This window comes from Dama dama, chromosome 19 (assembly GCF_033118175.1).
Source record: "Dama dama isolate Ldn47 chromosome 19, ASM3311817v1, whole genome shotgun sequence".
Lineage (NCBI taxonomy): Eukaryota > Metazoa > Chordata > Mammalia > Artiodactyla > Cervidae > Dama > Dama dama.
Genome location: NC_083699.1, coordinates 60,930,029 through 60,948,522, shown reverse-complemented (window position 1 = coordinate 60,948,522; position 18,494 = coordinate 60,930,029). Strand labels below are relative to the sequence as shown.

The window sequence follows — 18,494 nt, the reverse complement described above, 5'->3', positions numbered from 1 at the left end:
ACGTTCAGGGCTATGTTCCTGAGTTGCTGGAGAATTTGCGTGGTATGTCTTGCTCTAAAACTTATTGGCTCTTGGGTGGTGGTTGGTTTCAGTGCAGGTATGGAGGCTTTTGGACAGTCACTTATTACTTAAAGTTCCATGTAGTCAGGAGTTTTCTGGTGTTCTTAGGTTTTGGGCTTAAGTTTCCTGCCTCTGGATTTCAGTTTTATTCTTCCTGTAGTCTCAGGACTTCTCCAACTATACAGCACTGATAATAAAACTTCTAGGTTAATGGCGAAAAGATTCTCCCCCGTTAGGGACACCCAGAGAGGTTCACAGAGTTACATGAAGAGAAGAAAAGGGAGGAGGGAGATAGAGATGAGCAGGAGGAGAAAAAGGGGGACTCAAGAGGAGAGAGACAGATCTACGCAGCTGTCTGTTCCCAGAGTGTTCTCCGTATCTCAGACACCTACAAAGATTCACAGAGTTGGATTGGGAAGAGAAGGGGAAAGGAGCAAATAGAGGTGTCCTGAGGTAGAAAACAGAGAGTCAAGATTGGGAGAGAATAATCTTCAGTTTAAAAATAGGGCTTCTCTTCCTTTTTTTTTTTTTTTTTTTGTAAGGTTATAGTGTATTGAAAATGAATATTAAGGAGTAGTAGAGGAGTACTAGAGGACTTTAAAAGAAATAAGAGAAAAAGAAAAATAGAAAAAAGAAGAGAAAAAGGAAAGAAAAAAAAAGAAAAAAAAAAAGAAAGGAAAAAAAAAATTTTTTTTTTTCCTAATTAAAAAAATCGTAAAAATCTATGAAAATGAAAGTGAAGGAGTAATGGGGGAGTAATAGGGAATTTTAACGGAAAATAAAAGAGAAAAAATAAAAAAAAAAACAAAAAAAGAAAAAAAATTTTTTTTTTTTCTTCCTTACTTAGGGAAAAAAAAAAAAAAAGTAAAAATATATCTAGGAATTTCTCTGGAGCTGTTGCGGTCAGTGTGGGTTCGGCTCAGTTTCAGATAGCTCCTCATTCCAGCTTACACTTCTCGATATCTAGAGGGCCCTTCCGGTGTAGTCTGTGTTTTGTACGGGGATTTTAATCTGTTGCACCAGTCCCTTCTGAGGCGGTTCCCTTTGTTTATTTGGCTTCTGTTTGCCGGTCTCTTCAGAGCCTCATTTCCGCCCTGACACAGGTGGGCGGAGGTGGACTCTTATTTAGGTAGCTAGTTCCGTCGCTCTGCGGGGAGGGGCTGGTGCCGCGGGGATGGGCTGGCGCTGCGGGGAGGGGCTGACGCTGCTTTCTCCGTCTGCGCTGCTCAGGCTCCCGGCTGTTCTATATGGAGCGCGCCCCGCGCTGCGCGAGGTTCCAGCCCTCCGGTGTTCCACAAAAGCGCGGAACGAAAAGCTGCGCCCGCTCTCTGTGCCTTCCCCGTCAGAGCGGTCCAGGCAGCGAGGGGCTTGATGAGCGCCCTCTCCCCAGGTGTGGCGCGCCCACTCCCTTCCACGGACCCAGTCTCAGTTTCCACTGGCGCCAGTCGGGTGCGCACGCCTTCTGCCCTCCGCGTCCCCAGCCCCAGTCCCCGCCCGCGCCGGTCGGGTGCCTGCGCCCTGTGTCTCGCCGCGACCTTCCCCTCCCCCCTGCCTCCTGCCTCCGGCGGGGCTGGGCCGGTCCGTAGCCTGCGAGCTCTTCTCTGGACTTTCTCGGTCCCTTTGTTCTGTGAACGGCCGGCAGTGTGTTCCGGCTGGTTAATTTTCTCTCTCTCTTTTGGTCTCCCACAGTTCAAGTTGGCAACTCACAGAAGCTCCCTCCGATTGTCCTCAGGACACTCAGGCCCGGACCCTACCCCAAGCAATGCCGCCTAAGACTCCCCGCGACGGATCGCCGTCCTTAGCTCTTTTGTCTCACTTTTTATCTTTATATTTTGTCCTACCTCCTTTCGAAGACAATGGGCTGCTTTTCTGGGCGCCTGATGACCTCAGCTAGCGATCAGAAGTTGTTTTGTGAAGTTTGTTCTGCATTCAGTTATTCTTTTGATGAATTTGTAGGAGAGAAAGTGGTCTCCCCGTCCTACTCCTCCGCCATCTTGGCTCCTCCCCCTACCACAACTTTCTTATCCATTCCTCTGCTGATGGGCATCTAGGTTGTTTCCATGTCCTGGCTATTATAAACAGTGCTGCAATGAACATTGGGGTACACGTGCCTCTTTCAGATCTGGTTTCCTCAGTGTGTATGCCCAGGAGTGGGATTGCTGGGTCATATGACAGTTCTATTTCCAGTTTTTTAAGGAATCTCCACACTGTTCTCCATAGTGGCTGTACTAGTTTGCATTCCCATCAACAGTGTAAGAGGGTTCCCTTTTCTCCACACCCTCTCCAGCATTTATTGCTTGTAGACTTTTGGATAGTAGCCATTCTGACTGGCGTGTAATGGTACCTCATTGTGGTTTTGATTTGCATTTCTCTGATAATGAGTGTTGTTGAGCATCTTTTCATGTGCTTGTTAGCCATCTGTATGTCTTCTTTGGAGAAACATGTTTAGTTCTTTGGCCCACTTTTTGATTGTGTCTTTTATTTTTCTGGAATGGAGCTGCAGGTGTTGCTTGTATATTTTTGAGATTAATTCTTTGTCCATTGCTTCATTTGCTATTATTTTCTCCCATTCTGAAGGCTGTCTTTACACCTTGCTTATAGTTTCCTTTGTTGTGCAGAAGCTTTTAATTTTAATTAGGTCTTATTTGTTTACTTTTGCTTTTATTTCCAATATTCTGGGAGGTGGGTCATAGAGGATCCTGCTGTGGTTTATGTCAGAGAGTGTTTTGCCTATGTTCTCCTCTAGGAGTTTTATAGTTTCTGGTCTTACATTTAGATCTTTAATCCATTTTGAGTTTATTTTTGTGTATGGTGTTAGAAAGTTTTCTAGTTTCATTCTTTTACAAGTGGTTGCCTGGTTTTCCCAGCACCACTTGTTAGGACTGATCTCTTTAGAGTGGACTGGTTGGATCTCCTTGCAGTCCAAGGGACTCTCAAGAGTCTTCTCCAACACCATAGTTTAAAAGCATCATTTCTTCAGTGCTCAGCTTTCTTTATAGTCCAACTCTCAAATCCATTCATGACCACTGGAAAAACCATAGCTTTGACTAGACAGTACTTTGTTGGCAAAGTAATGTCTCTGCTTTTTAATATGCTGTCTAGGTTGGCCATAACTTTCATTCCAAGGAATAAGCGTCATTTAATTTCATGGCTGCAGTCACCATCTGCAGTGATTTTGGAGCCCAAGAAAATAAAGGCTGTCACTGATTCCATTGTTTCCCCATACGTTTTCCATGAAGTGATGGGACTGGATGCCATGATCTAAGTTTTCTGAACGTTGAGCTTTAAGCCAACTTTTTCACTCTCTTTTCTTTCACTTTCCTTAAGAGTCTCTTTACTTCTTCTTCACTTTCTGCCAGAAGGGTGGTGTCATCTGCATATCTGAGGTTGTTGATATTTCTCCCAGCAATCTTGATTCCAGCTTGTGATTCATCCTGCCTGGCATTTCATGTGATATATTCTGCATATAAGTTAAATAAGCAGGGTGACAATATACAGCCTTGACAAACTCCTTTCCTCATTTGGAACCAGTCTGTTGTTCCGTGTCCAGGTCTAACTGTTGCTTCCTGACCTGCATACTGGTTTCTCAAGAGGCAGGTCAGGTGGTCTGGTATGCCCATCTCTTTCAGAATTTTCCACAGTTTATTGTGATCCACACAGTCAAAAGCTTTGGCATAGTCAATAAAGCAGACATAGATGTTTTTCTGGAACTCTCTTGCTTTTTTGATGATCCAGCAGATGTTGGCAATTTGATCTCTGGTTCCTCTGCCTGTTTTAAAACAGCTTGAGCATCTGGAAGTTCATGGTTCACGTATTGTTGAAGCCTGGCTTGGAGAATTTTGAGCATTACTTTACTAGCTTGTGAGAAGAGTGCAATTGTACGGTAGCTTGAGCATTCTTTGGGATTGCCTTTCTTTGGGATTGGAATGAAAATGGACCTTTTCCAGTCCTGTGGCCACTGCTGAGTTTTCCAAATTTGCTGGCATATTGAGTGCAGCACTTTCAAAGCATCATCTTTCAGGATTTGAAATAGCTCAACTGGAATTCCATCACCTCCACTAACTTTGCTCATAATGTTGCTACCTAAGGCCCACTTGACTTCACATTCCAGGATGTCTGGCTCTAGGTGAGTGATCACACCATCGTGATTATCTGGGTCGTGAAGATCTTTTTTGTATAGTTCTGTGTATTCTCGCCTCCACTTCTTAATACCTTCTGCTTCTGTTAGGTCCATACCATTTTGGTCCTTTGTTGAGCCCATCTTTGCATGAAATGTTCCCTTGGTATCTCTAATTTTCTTGAAGAGATCTCTAGTCTTTCCCATTCTATTGTTTTCCTCTATTTCTTTGCACTGACCACTGAGGAGGGCTTTCTTATCTCTCCTTGCTATTTTTTGGAATTTTGCATTCAAATAGGTATATCTTCCCTTTTCTCCTTTGCTTTTCACTTCTCTTCTTTTCAAAGCTATTTGTAAGGCCTCCTCAGACAGCCATTTTGCTTTTTTGTATTTATTTTTCTTGGGGATGGTCTTGATCCCTGTCTCTTGTACAATGTCACGTACCTTCGTCCATAGTTCATCAGGCACTCTATCAGATATAGTCCCTTAAATCTATTTCTCACTTCCACTGTATAATTGTAAAGGATTTGATTTAGGACATACCTGAATGGTCTACTGGTTTTCCCTACTTCTTCAATGTAAGTCTGAATTTCACAATAAGGAGTTCATGATCTGGGCCACAGTCAGCTCCCAGACTTGTTTTTGCTGACTGTTTAGAGCTTCTCCATCATTGGCTGCAAAGAATATAATCAGTCTGATTTTGGTGTTGACCATCTGGTGATATCTATCTGTAGAGTCTTCTTTTGTGTTGTTGGAAGAGGATGTTTACTATGACCAGTGCGTTCTCTTGGCAAAACTCTATTAGCCGTAGTTGTAGGGTCATTTTAACAATATTAATTCTCCATTTATGAAGATGATATATATTTCATCTATTTGTGCCATCTTCAATTTCTTTCATCAGTAACATACAGTTTTCCAACTATATGTCTTTTTCCTCTTTAGTTAGATTTATTCTTAGGTATTTTATTCCTTTTGATGCAGTTGTAAATGAGATTGTTTTCTGTATTTCTCTTTCTGATAGTTTATTGTGAGTATAGGAACACAGCAGATTTTTTTGTGTCTATATTGATTTTGATCCTGAAGCTTCACTGAATTTATTGATAAATTCTAGGAGTTTTTTGGGGGCATCTTTAGGATACTCTATGTAAAGTATTATGTTATCCACAGACACTAACAATTTTACTTTTTCCTTTCCAATTTGTATTCCGTTTAATGTTTTTTCTTATCTGATTTCTATAGCTAGAACTTCTAATGCTTTGCTAAATAAAATTGGCAAGAGTAGGCATCCTTATCTTCTTTCTAATCTTAAAGGAATACTTTAAATTTTTCACTGTTGAGTATAATCTTTGGACTTGTCATATATGGCACTTATTATGTTGAGGTATGTTCCCTTAACCCATTTTGTTAAGAGTTTTTGTCATAAACAGATATTGAATTTTGTCAAAAGCTTTTTCTGCACCTGTTGGGATAATCATATGGTTTTTATTCTTCAGTTTGTTAATGCAGTGTATCACAAAATTATTTGTGGCTATTGAACTATCCTTGCATCCCCAGGATAAATCCCACTTGATAATGGTGTGTGATCTTTTTAATGTATTGCTAAATTCAGTTTGAAAAATATTTTGTTGAGGATTTTTTCATCTATATTAATCAAAGATATCAGGCTGCAGTTTTCTTTTTTTGTGGTGTCTTTGTCTGGTTTTGGCATTAGGGTAATGTTAGCCCTGTAGAATGAGTTCATTTCCTCTGTAATTTTGTGGAATAGTTTGAGAAGGATAGGTGCAGTTATTTTCTTAATAACTGATTTAATTTCATTACTGGTGTAAATACTGGTACAGATCTGGGACCTCCATACAAGGTAGGGCCTGGCAACCAACAGGAATGGGAGACAGACACACCTACCAGACTTCCCATTTACTTTACTAATGTCCACCTCATTTACTTCTTCTTCTATAGTTTTATCTTATTTCTTCATTTGGAACATATTCTTCTGTTACCTTATTTTATCTAATGTGTTATTTTTATTTGTATGTATTGGGTAGGTTGGCTACATTTTCCAATCTCAGATAAGTGGCCTTATGTAGAAGGCCTACCATATGTCCCAGCAGCACACTCCCATATGGTCACCAGAACTATATGCTCTAGGGGTGCTCCCTATCTGGGTTATGGGGGTCCTTCTGTTGTGGCAGACTGACTACTGTGGACAGTCTGTTAGGTGTGTCTGACTCTTGTTCTTGTTGACTGCCAAGCCCTGCCTTTTATAGAGGCTGCTAGACATTGGTGAGTGGGGCTTGTTCAAGATGTGGCTGACTGTGGATCCCTGGGGGATCCTGGGGCTAGTGCTGACCTGCTGGTGGCTGGTTGGGGGCCAGGGGTCCCAGACCTAGTGTCAGCATGTTGGTGGGTTAGCCCAGCCCAGTTTTTGATGGCTGGCTATGGGTTCTGGGGTGTCCCAAGCTGGTGTCAGCCCACTAATGAATGGAGCCAGATTCCAGGGCAGCTGACTGAGGGGCCCAAGGTGTCTTGGAGCTTGTGTGTACCATTTGGGAGGTAGAGTTTGAGCTGGAGTCCAGGGGATTCTGAGGCTGGTGTCAGTTGGCTGGTGGGTAAGGTCAGAGCACAGAGAGTCCTGGGGCTAGGGCTAGCCCACTGGTGGGCGGGACCAGATCTTGGGGTGGCTGATTATGAGAGCAGGTGTTCCAGATAAATGTTAGCCTGTTGTTGGATGTGACTAGTTCCTGACACAGTTGGCTATGTGACCTGGGATATCTGAAAGCTGGTATTGACCTACTAGTAGGCAGGGCTCAGGCCCAGAGGGTCCCAGGATGTTGTTAGCCCACTAGTGGACAGAACTGGGTTCTAGACTCTCTGGTTGCAGTGTCTGGGTTTTTGCAGAGTTGATGTTGGCCTACTGGTGGGCAGAGACAGGTTCTGGGCCCTCTGGTGGGGGGGCCAGATCCTAGGGTAGCTGTGGTTTCAGGAGGTCCTAAAGCAGCCAGCCTATTATTGGTGAGTGAGGTTATATCCCCACCCAGGTAGCTCTTGCCCTGAGGCATCCCAGTATTGGTGCCACAGGTTGGTGAGCCGGACCATGTCCCAAGCTAATAAGTTAAAAGGAGGATTCCAAAATGGCACTTGCCAGCATTAGTTTCCTCATGGTGGAATGAATTGCCAAATTTGGCTGCCACCGGTGCCTATATTCCCATGGTGAGGTCCAGTTGCCTCTTGCCTCCTCTTTGGAAGGCTCTCCAAGATCAGAGGTGGGTCTTACTCAGGCTACTTTCAAACTGCAGTCTGCCCCGGATCTCAGAGCATGCAAAATTTTTGTGTGTCCTTTAAGAGTGGAATGTCTACTTTCTGTATTTTTCTGGCTCTCTTCAAAGTAAGCCCCACTGGCCTTCAAAGCCAAACATTCTGGAGGCTCATCTTCCTGTGCAGAACATTCAGACTGGGAAGCCTATGTGGAGCCCAGACCCTTTGCCTTTTGGAGAGAACCTCCAAAAGGGGCATTTGTAATTATCCCCCTATTTGTGGGTCACCCAGAAGGGGTATTGGCCTTGACTGTATCACATCTCCACCTTCCTACTTGTCTCATTGTGGTTCCTTCTTTATATATTTATTTATAGAATGTCTTTTCTGCTAGTCTTCAGGTCTTTTTCATCAATAGTTACTCTGAAAATAGTTGTAAATCTGGTGTGCCCATTGGAGAAGGTGAGCTCAGGGTCTTTGTACTGCACCATCTTGGTCACTTCCAAGCATTTATTCTTGATTCATGCCCAAAGCCCATTAACCAAAGATGAGCCCTAGAATGTTAGCCTCCAGGGAGTGGTAGGTACACAGAGGTCAAAAGCACGTTGCAGGTAGCCTGATCCTCTTCACATCTACTGTACTGACACAGGTGCATTTAGCTCTTCCTCTAACCAACCCCATGCCATATTATCCTGAACCACCAGGCTCTACATAGCCCCTCAGCAAATCCAGCCCCTAAGTGTAGGGCCCAGGATCATAGCCTAGTTTCCATTTTGCTTTGGATTGTGCTTGCCATAGCACCACCACATCATGGCTGATCATCACTGTTTCATCATTATCTTGGAAGTGCTATATCTGCTAAAGGGGACTTTCATTTCCAAAGAAACTTGACCTGTCTAACATACCTCAAGATTGAATGCAGGAGAACGGGACGACAGAGGATGAGATGGTTGGATGACTCATGTCCATCACTGACTCAATGGACATGAGTTTGAGCAAGCTCAGGGAGTTGGTAATGAACAGGGAAGCCTGGCATGCTGTTGTCCATGGGGTTATAAAGAGTTGGACACGACTGAGCGACTGAACTCAACTGAGAAAACAATCCGTAATACTAGACCTTGCTTCTTCTCCCCTGGAGCCTGATAGCCTTGGACTTTCAGTTCACAAGGTGCTGCTCCACGCCCTGAGTCAATCTTGTCTTTGGATAGCTTGGTGGTGGTGAGCAATATGGTTTATAATGAACCCTAACTACACATATGATCTGGCTTTCTGATGGTCGTCTTCTTCCCTTGAGATTCCCAGGATTAAATTAGAAGAAGTTGTTTTGAAGAAGAGTTAATAAAAAGAGAACCAAACTGACAAGAGAGTGTTAACTTTGAATGGTGCCAACAAATCACTTATACAAGTGATTCTACACCCTTTAATGTTCTACCCTTTGCCTGCTAATCCAGGGGCCAAATTCACCATGCTGAATAAAGGAAACAGCAATTACCCCAGGACACCTTCCTCACAAGGAGCACACACCAGTCCTTTACATTACCTGATCTTGTCTTGATCTTCCCAGAGAACAGTATAAAAGTAAGGCACATTTACTGAGAAATAAAATTAGAATCAAATTAGAGATTTCAAGTGGATGAAAAGCCTGCTCATATTCCATATTTAGTACCTCATATTTTCACAAATATGAATCTAGGAACACATAAACTTATATATGTATTCATCATGTCTATGTGCATGCATGCTCAGTCATGTCTGGCTCTCTGCAACCCTGTGGGCTATAGCCGGCCAGGCTCCTCTGTCCATGGGATTTTTCATGGAAGAATGCTGGAAAGAAGAGTGGGTTTCCATTTCCTCCTCATTCATTGTACATAATGCTTTTAGTTAATCGTCTCTAAATTCTATAGTACACTTACTACTTACTCTCAGAGAGCTAAACCACAGAAGGTAACTAAACTTTTATCTTGTTCTCCAGAAAAGAACAAACAAGCATAATTTCTTCCTTAAGAGAACTGAGTTGCCTACTAGAACCCATTGTCACATGGTTGAATCCATTTTATTCAGTGCCCCATTCTTTATCTGCTTGCCTACCAGGAAACTTCCTTTCTGTTTCATTGAGGCCCATGGTAACTCCATGGATCATAAAATGAGCTTGTGTCTATGATAATATTTGTGAACTGAATCTACTTTCACAAGAACCTGTAGGTATATCCTTCCAGTGACGACCTTGTCTTGAAGTTCCACAACCCACGTGCTAAGTTGTTTCAGTTGTGTCTGAGTGTTTGCAACCCCATGAACTGTAGCCTGCCAGACTCCTCTGTCCATGGGATTCTCTAGGCAAGAATACTGGAGTGGGTTGCTATTTACTTCTCCAGGGGATCTTCCCAACCCAGGGACTGAACCCACATCTCCTGCAGCTCCTTCATTAAGGTGGATTCTTTACTGCTGAGCCTTTGCTAAATCCTGAATAACAATCTGATCCTACCAGCCTGAAGTCACAGCATGATAATCAAAGCCCCATCTGTTTTAGGTCGTGGGACATAGTCCCAGCATAATGATATAGAAGCAGTGGTAGGCACAGAACTGGATCCCACTTCACACAAAGCAGCCTCTGGACAGATATTCTCCTAAAATAAAGTCCCCAGGACAGAGTTAGTTAAAGACCAGGATACCCATTCAGAGCGTCTTCCCTGGTGGCTCAGTGGTAAAGAATATGCCTGCAGTGTAGGAGATGCAGGAGAGGAGGGTTCAATTCCTGGGCCAGGAAGATCCCCTGAAGGAGGATATGGCAACCCACTCCAGTATTCTTGCCTAGAGAATCCCAAGGACAGAGGAGACTGGTGGGCCACAGTCCTTAGGCTCGCAAAGAGTTGGACACAACTGAAGTGACTTAGCAGGCAGCAGACACCTATTCAGAAAGGTAGAATATCAGGTCCATGAGGTGGGAAACTTCTTTCCCACTCACTGCCATTTCCCAATGTCTAGTCTAGAAGTTGGAACTTAGTATTTGTTTGATAATACTTGTATGCGTGAATGAAAAGAATATTTGAAAGACTTACAGATTAAAAAAAAAAATCTAAAGCACAAATCATAACAAAGGAATCTAATTTCTTCTATTTCAAGAAGAGAAAAATTTAAGAGAAATTTAACATTAAAACAGTCAAAAAACTTAATTAGAGAGGGAGAATAGGGGGAAGTACTAAATAGTATAAAAAATTTGATTCAGACTGCTTGGGTTCAAATCCTGGCTTTTATATTTACCAGCCATGTGAATGTGACAAGTTAAACCTCAATTTTTCTTTAAGCCTCAATCTTCTTATCTGTAAAGTGGGAATAATAATAATGACTGCTTAATGGAACTGTTGTGGAAATTACATGAGCTAATCTATAGAAATGACATAGCACCCTGGCAACAGTGTTGGCCCCCATCATCATTAGCCCTTATTAGTAGTAATACGGGGGGTCTTCCCAGGTAGCTTATTTAGTAAAGAATCCGCCTACAATGCAGGAGACCCCGGTTCGATTACTGGGTTAGGAAGTTCCCCTGGAGAAGGGACAGGCTACCCACTCCAGTATTCTTTCCTAGAGAATCCCCATGGATGGAGGAGCCTGGAAAGCTGTAGTCCACGGGGTTGCAAAGAGATGAACATAATTGAGTGCAGCACAGTAATAATACAGTAAGTACTATTGTAATCTTGTGTACTAGCACCAGTTGTTTGATGATGGCTTCCTAGAGGGCTGTATGGAAGAGTATATCACTAAGCATCTAAGCTTGGAAGGAAAAAAGTGTAATGTCTACCCTGGGTGCTACACGAAGGAGTAGTGGATCACATGCCATATGTTTGCAGTTCTTGACCTAGTCTGTAAATTTTTCAAAAATAGAGACCGTGCTTACTCATCTCTACAATGCCAGCACCTAGCAACTATTTGACACATACTAGTTCTGTCAATAAATCTTTTTTTCAAGTGTTTAGCCTTGTCAGTGACTGACTTAATAGCTTTTCTCTGCTGTAATTCCAAATGATAGATTATTGCATTGATAGCATTTTGTATCAATGTAAATATTGGAGGAAACTCTGGTCTTGGTCAAGTGGTGGTGGTAATATTGAGAATGAACACAGGCCCTATCAAAAATGTTCCACATTCCATAAATTCAGTACACTCTAAGAGGGATTCATGCTATACCAGGATTCCCCCACATGGCACCACATGTGGACATTCTGTTGATTTATGTGTGTCTCTCTCTTCAAAAGTTCTTTTCTCAACCCCATTTGGAATCTTATGTAAAAATTCTTTGAGAGTATTGTAGTCTTGTAGCAATAATCTGACAATGACTCAGCTCCATTTCACAATTACATACTGTAAAAAGCAACACCCAGACCTTCCAATAAATTCCTCAGCTGTCTTCTCTATGACCGAGCAGTGGCTTTTTCTATTAGCACATAGATGTTTGAAGACTCAGAGAGCAGTCCAATGTTAAAAAATTATCCAACACTACTCAACTTACTTTGGTTTTTATCTCTAAATATAAATTTCAGGTTGCCTCAAATTATACAAGTATTCCTCACACACTACTAGGGTTATAGAATGAATATTCCTTACAGAAAGTCCTAGGAAAGAGACAGTGTAATTACAATGAGATGGTGTTCAGTAAATAGAGGTCATAGCGCATTGAGGTAACACCACGGCTTTGGATTTATGTGAAGGTTGTTCTTATATATCTAGATCCAGGGGAAGTGTGAGGGTCTCTAACTATGAGAAAAATCAGTCTGACTTTTCAAGAAGAAATAGAACCATGCAAAGTAAAGTCAGATGAGGCCATAGCATAGAAGAATCCTACTCTGGACATCCTACTTAAAATTGCAAATACCCTGCCTGGAACTTCCAATCTTCTTCACTTTGCTCTATTTTGTTTTTTCCCATGGCACTGACCTCCTTCTAACAGATATTTACTTTTTATTGCTGTTCTCTCCTCACCAGAATGTTAAGTTCTATAAGGGGTAAGGACATGTAAACAGAACCAGAAGCATACCAAGCAGGGAAGGTCAGCTTGTTAAGGGCAAGTATTAGTTTAGTGATTCAAATAAAGTTATGATCAAATGGTGATATCTAATAGAGATGGACTAAGGATTGAAATTCAGTGAGTCCTAGGGTTATGAGCTGCTCTGAAGCTTTGAAGTCAGAAGTAAGTCAGCATGAGTGGGTGCCCAGATGTCTCCTGACCCTGGAAGATACCATCAGCCTACCTATCTGATGCTTTCCATTCCCCACTCTTAACTGCCATCTGAAACTCTATTTTGTTTATAATGACATTATGCACAGCTTTGGATGGGGAACCATTAATTTGGTCTAAGACAAGTATGACCATCCTTTTCCCAGTTTCTCAGCCTTTCCATACAGACCAGCAGGAACTTAACAGTAAGTTAACTAAGCATATTCTTAAAAATAAATATTAGTTTTTCTGATACACACATAAATGGTTATCATGGTTCTTCCCTCTTCTTCCTGTCTTGAACATAGAGCATAAGAAACGGATTTGCACAAGTCTACCTTGGGTGTCTGAGAGACAATCAAGAGAAATTCAGGTTTATCAGTCTTTACTTCATAAACACTGAGTGAACACTAACAAGGGTCTATCTTAGGATCTTTTATTGAGTAAGAATTGTCCTCTTTTTAAAGTCCATTCTACTGGTCATTTACCTATTTATTCCTAGATTTATTTCACATCATTCTCTGCAAATGATATTTCTAAACTTTCTTGCCAGCTGATGTCTAGCTAAGTATAGTCCATTGGCAGCATTAGCAAGAGTTTAGGGAATGAGAGGAAAGGAGAAGCCAGGAAATTTCTCCTCCTTTTCCTCTGCTTTAAGCAGTATCTCCAGCACTGGCTATGTCTTCTCCACATCTCAATTCCTGCTGATAATTCCTCTTCCATGGTCCCATCTTCCACCAAGAAGCCATCTTGCAAATCCAGCTCCAGGAGGCAATTACTCCTATGCTCCAGTAAGCATCATCTCTGTCTTTTGTCCCTACAGCCCTATGAGTGGTAGTATCTTCCTGCCATTACTAATCTTTGGGTTACTACTCCTTGAGATAACTTGTGCATGCGTGCTAAGTCACTTCAGTCATGTCCAACTCTTTGCAACCTCATGGACTGTAGCCCGCCAGGCTCCTCTGTCCATGGGATTCTCCAGGCAAGAATTCTGGAATGGGTTGCTGTGCCCTCCTCCAGGGGAATCTTCCCGACCCAGGGATCAAACCTGTGTCTCTTATATGTCTCCTGCCTTGGCCAGCAGGTTCTTTACCACTGGTACCACCTGGGAAGCCCTGTGATAGCTTATCTAACTTCAAAAGTTTTCCAGCCCCTTTGTAACGAGTTCCCTGTATTAAATTATTAATATTGGACTACCTTGCATGGGCTGGGCTTTCCTGACTGATAGAGCATGTTAGTTGGATTTTAATTTTCTTGGCAAGTCACTTTCTGAATTGATTCAAACCTTAAGAAATAATTAAAGCTTCTTTACCTTATGGACTGGAGATTTGAGTAAAGTCCACCTTCCTTTTTTAATATATATGATGACTATATCAGGTTAATGTCTTTACTCTCTCTCTGTCCACACTGAGGTCACAGTTACCCTATAAAATCCATGGTCCCTACCTGCCTGGGATCTGAGGATTACTCCAAAATGACTCTCCCACACTATACTTGAAATATTCTTTCTTATTTGATCTCCAAGTCACTCTATCCCAATGAGTCTGTACCCTGATTCACCCTCTCTATCAAGCCCCTTAAGAGTGATAGCATACTTAAATTGACTACGTATCTTCTTGAGATTTACCTTCCCAGTTGCTTTCTTGGATAAGCTTACCTTCTGCCATAAAGCAAATGATGTACTGCTCTGCATCCAATCAGGGTTCTTTCGGAACCAAAAGCAGCCTGGCTCTAAGAACCTCTGGAAATAAACCCTGCAAAAAAAGATTCAAACTGTGTGTTTATGTGCAAGTGAATGCACATGAATACATATTGCAGAATAAATTTAAAAGTTCTTCCTGCTAATGGGCAGAGGATAGGATGGAACTTTTAGAAAATAACTTCATTACTTCAACAAATATATATTGACTTACACCTTGTGTTTAGCCCTGTTCCATATGTGAGGGATACAGCAGTCAACAAGCAGGAAAAGCCCTGTTCTCAATCCTCACAGAGCTGCTTCTGACTTTTCAGAATGGTAAAGAGAGCCTACGGCTAGCAGATCACGTTCTTAAGGTCATTAAGGCAATGTTTTCACAAGAGGCAAGCTAAAGCCTTGATATCAAAAGGAATGTCTTTTCATTCTGTGTGATTATATTGTGATGTCACCCACCAAAATGAATGTTTATCCTGGCAAGGGGTGCTTCCTTGCTTCTAAGGCAAATTAGCAAGAAAATAAATGAGCACACAGGTGAGAAGTAGACCAAAATGAAATGGAGCCCCACTTTTGCTTTATTTCACTGACTAGCATTCAGACCCTCCACCTCTATCGTCAGCAATACCTGAGCTAATAGGCATCAGCATACAGTCCAGGACTGAGACATCCATGTATGCTAGATGCAAGAAGGGTTTGGGTGGTGAGGAGAAGGGAGACAGAACATCTTTTTTATCTAGGGAGAATAGAACCATTAGAGATGAGACACACACACAAACAAAGACAAAGACACAGATGGGTCTAGTGGTAGCAAGAGATATAGTGTCTTTATGGAATTCTCTACTTTTTTTTTTTTTTTTGAATTCTCTACTTTTGAATGCTTGAAAATATCAGAAAAGCAGCTACACCTGAAAAGATGCTCTTTAAGGTTTCATTTAGTACTAATGCTCCACAATTCTAAGAACTAAAGCAAGATGGAAAAAAAATCTAAATTTCTTATTTGGATTATATTTTATTTGATAAGTCTCAACATTCCTTAAGGAAAAAGCCCTGTATTTTTACTAGAGCTCATAAAGAAAAAGTGTACTATAATTTTCAGAAGCAATTGCAAATTTTAACACCTTACACTTCTCAAGAAAGATCTGAGTTTAGTCAACACTACCAGGAGCTGGTGTCAATAATCAAGATAAAATTTCCTTCTAAAAGCAAAAAAGTAATTTCTGTATTAAACTGAAGCAAGATCTTTGAAATAGTCTAACAATACTAATTTTACTTTTATGCTCTGGTTTAACCTTCACATTCATCCTATGAGACAGATAGAATTTGAAATCCTATTTATAGGTGTGGAGATTGGGACTTGGAAAAGCTGAGTAACCTGTTCAAAGTTACCTGACCATTCAGCAACAGAGCCTGGATTGGAACTTGCACGTCTTGGTTGCTGTCTATTTATTTCACAATCCTGTAGTTCATCAGATAGACTAGAGAATGTCATAGTAGCAAAGGAATAAGAAAAATCCTGAATTCAGCTTGCTTTAATAATCTTGAAGGAAGCTGCAAGTGTTCCAGGACCTAATGCAAAGGCACTTGAAGATGGCACACACATTTTGCTTATTAGCAAGCTGATTAGGCTCATCCTCATGGAACTAGTAGGAGAGAATGCTCAAGAAGTTTCAGCTCTAAAGGCCTTTGTTTCCCAAGTTCCTTATCTTTGAGTTAGGAGGTAAGTAGCAACAAAACTGTGCCTATCACTTCCTACAGAATCTTTGCTCTCTTTTTTCATATCCCCTCACCCAGCTTACAAAAGGAAACATAAGGGGATTTACCATCCTCACTCAGTGGGCCCATCATTGGGAGCCTTTGCAGTCCACAAGTATAATGGTCCCTGATCAGTTATTTGGAACAGATCCATTTTCCACATTTTTGTGAACTTTACTGCTAACTGCCTTATCAGAGGGGCAAGAATTTAGGCAGCATAGCCCACAAGTTTATTTTTCTTAGTTAAAAGTAACAACATAGCTAGACAGTAGTCTGGGGCTAGGGTGGTGAGTGGAAGGAAGTAGAAGAACACAAAAGAAACAGGAGAGAGAGTGGTCACACTCAGCTCTAGGGAGCCTTAGATTTATTTTGTTGTTATTTTCTAATGCCTGTGAACTAACAACTGTTAATGGAATTTTAAGTTCATTTGAGTCCAGCAATGTTGAATCTACAATGAAGATCAGTCCTATTCTAAATTCCAAAACTCCTACCTGTAATATTGATACATTTCCCCAAACCTTATTAGTGCCTCCAACAGACTGATATATGCTACAGGTTCTTTGACAGTGTTGGTTCACAAACATTAATGTGGAACTTGAGATCAGTGGTTCCCAACTTGAATTGCATATAGGAATCCCTTGAGAGCTTTAAAAACTACTGCTGTCTGGACCCCAACCCCAATAGTACTTCTGATTTAGTTGGGTTCAACAAGGCTGGACATCAGATTTAAACTCCCACAGTCTTGTAGACAAGACTGCAATCCTTCTGCTGTAGAACACCAGATCTGAGATCCAGACACCACCCTGCCTACAGATCAGAGGATTCCGTGGGCAGGATTAGTTAGGGTTCCAGTGAATATAACCATGTGAGGCCTTCTGCATTTCTGCAAATCCACTTTTAAGTGATGACCTGGGCTTGAAGACAGAAGTCCACCCTATCAGACCCACAAGCTACACTTGCCAACAATACAAAACCTCACAGATTTGAGTCAAAACTACAAAGACTAATTTAAGTCTTTCCATCTCCTTCCAACCAATAGGTAGAATTATGCAGCCAAGGAAGAACCCTTCTTGATCTGCTCCTTTCTTCCTGGACATGATTTTCAGTCAAACTAAACTTAAACATGAGAGTACATCTTCTGCCCTATAATTCAGGTTGACCTGGAAGTTATTCTGTCTCTTCCCTTATTTTGTGTCAACCACATGCATCTGACACTCAGAGGAATATGACTGGGAATAATAGGAATAATTCAAAATTTTCAGAATTAGAGGTACAGCCAATTCAACTTTAAAGGTTTTCTAAGATCATGCATTTAGCAAAGGGCCTAACATCTCCCCCTCTAGTACCCTTAGGAATATGTGAGTAGTAAATTTATTATCCATGTTACATAGAAGTCTTTGTGGACTTTTCCAGAGTCTCAAATCTAATCATGGTTAAGTCAACAAAAGGATTGCAGCTTTATCAAGAGTTTATTTTGCAAGATTGCCACATAGTTCTGCCAGTATCCTGTTTTTCCCACTATGCTGAGCTCAAAGATCCCATTAAATAGAGTTGAACTCTTCAGTTATGCAGAAATATAAACAGACTGCTCAGTATGATTTGGAATTAAATGTTCATTTGGAAAAAAATAATGTTCAAATACTAAACAGTGTTAACCCCCATAACTCGAAACCTGGATGTAATAGAAGAAACTCTAAAATTTCTCCAGTAAGTAAAAGGTGTTACATATTCAAAACTCAGACAACACACACACATACACACACTTTACCACTTTCTGTATCTTAGTCTTGGACTCTGCTTGATAATCCATGATGCCTGAAGAGTTTCTTGGTGGATAAACCATGAAGAACAGTGTATACCCATTACAGCATGGGACAAACCCAATAGATAGCTTTGTAGAATCAAGTCTAAACCATTCTTCTGGTACACAATTGGTTCAGCCTAATCTGAATATATGGTATTTTGTAGGCTTAGTAACAAGGTAGTTTGATAAAAACATTACAGATAGAGTTGGACATTTCTACTATGTAGATTTCTGTAGACTAGAGATCTAATTCTTGGTCCTAGGTGGGCCAGACTAGTGTGTCCACATACAGTTAGATCCAATCAACTACCTTAGCCAAGACAATATAATTCCCATTTCCATGTAAAATTATGACTGAAATGTCAAGGAGAAAATCTTTTGTATATCTCAGAAGTCTGCACACTGTCTTTCTACTGACAGACAGGAATTCAAGCCACATCTCCTCAGGTGCATTTCTGACAGTGCAATGATGAGTGATTTAGGAGGAGATGACGGAAAGGGAAGAGGGTTGTGGAATTTACTCTTCTGAAAGGACATTAATAACCCAATTCCACATTGCATTTTTGTTCACTCACATTATGGCTATAAAAGCAGTGTGATTAGGCCT

The 18,494-nt window shown here is 41.3% G+C and overlaps 1 long non-coding RNA gene across 1 annotated transcript in view; it reads right to left on the bottom strand.

Moving 5' to 3' along the window:
- LOC133073568 (uncharacterized) overlaps positions 1-18,494 on the bottom strand; it is a 55,764-nt gene that overhangs the window by 25,191 nt on the left and 12,079 nt on the right. Inside the window, exon 2 of the long non-coding RNA XR_009697005.1 lies at positions 14,293-14,389. This is a non-coding gene — a long non-coding RNA (uncharacterized LOC133073568). The remainder of the gene's footprint in view (positions 1-14,292; positions 14,390-18,494) is intronic.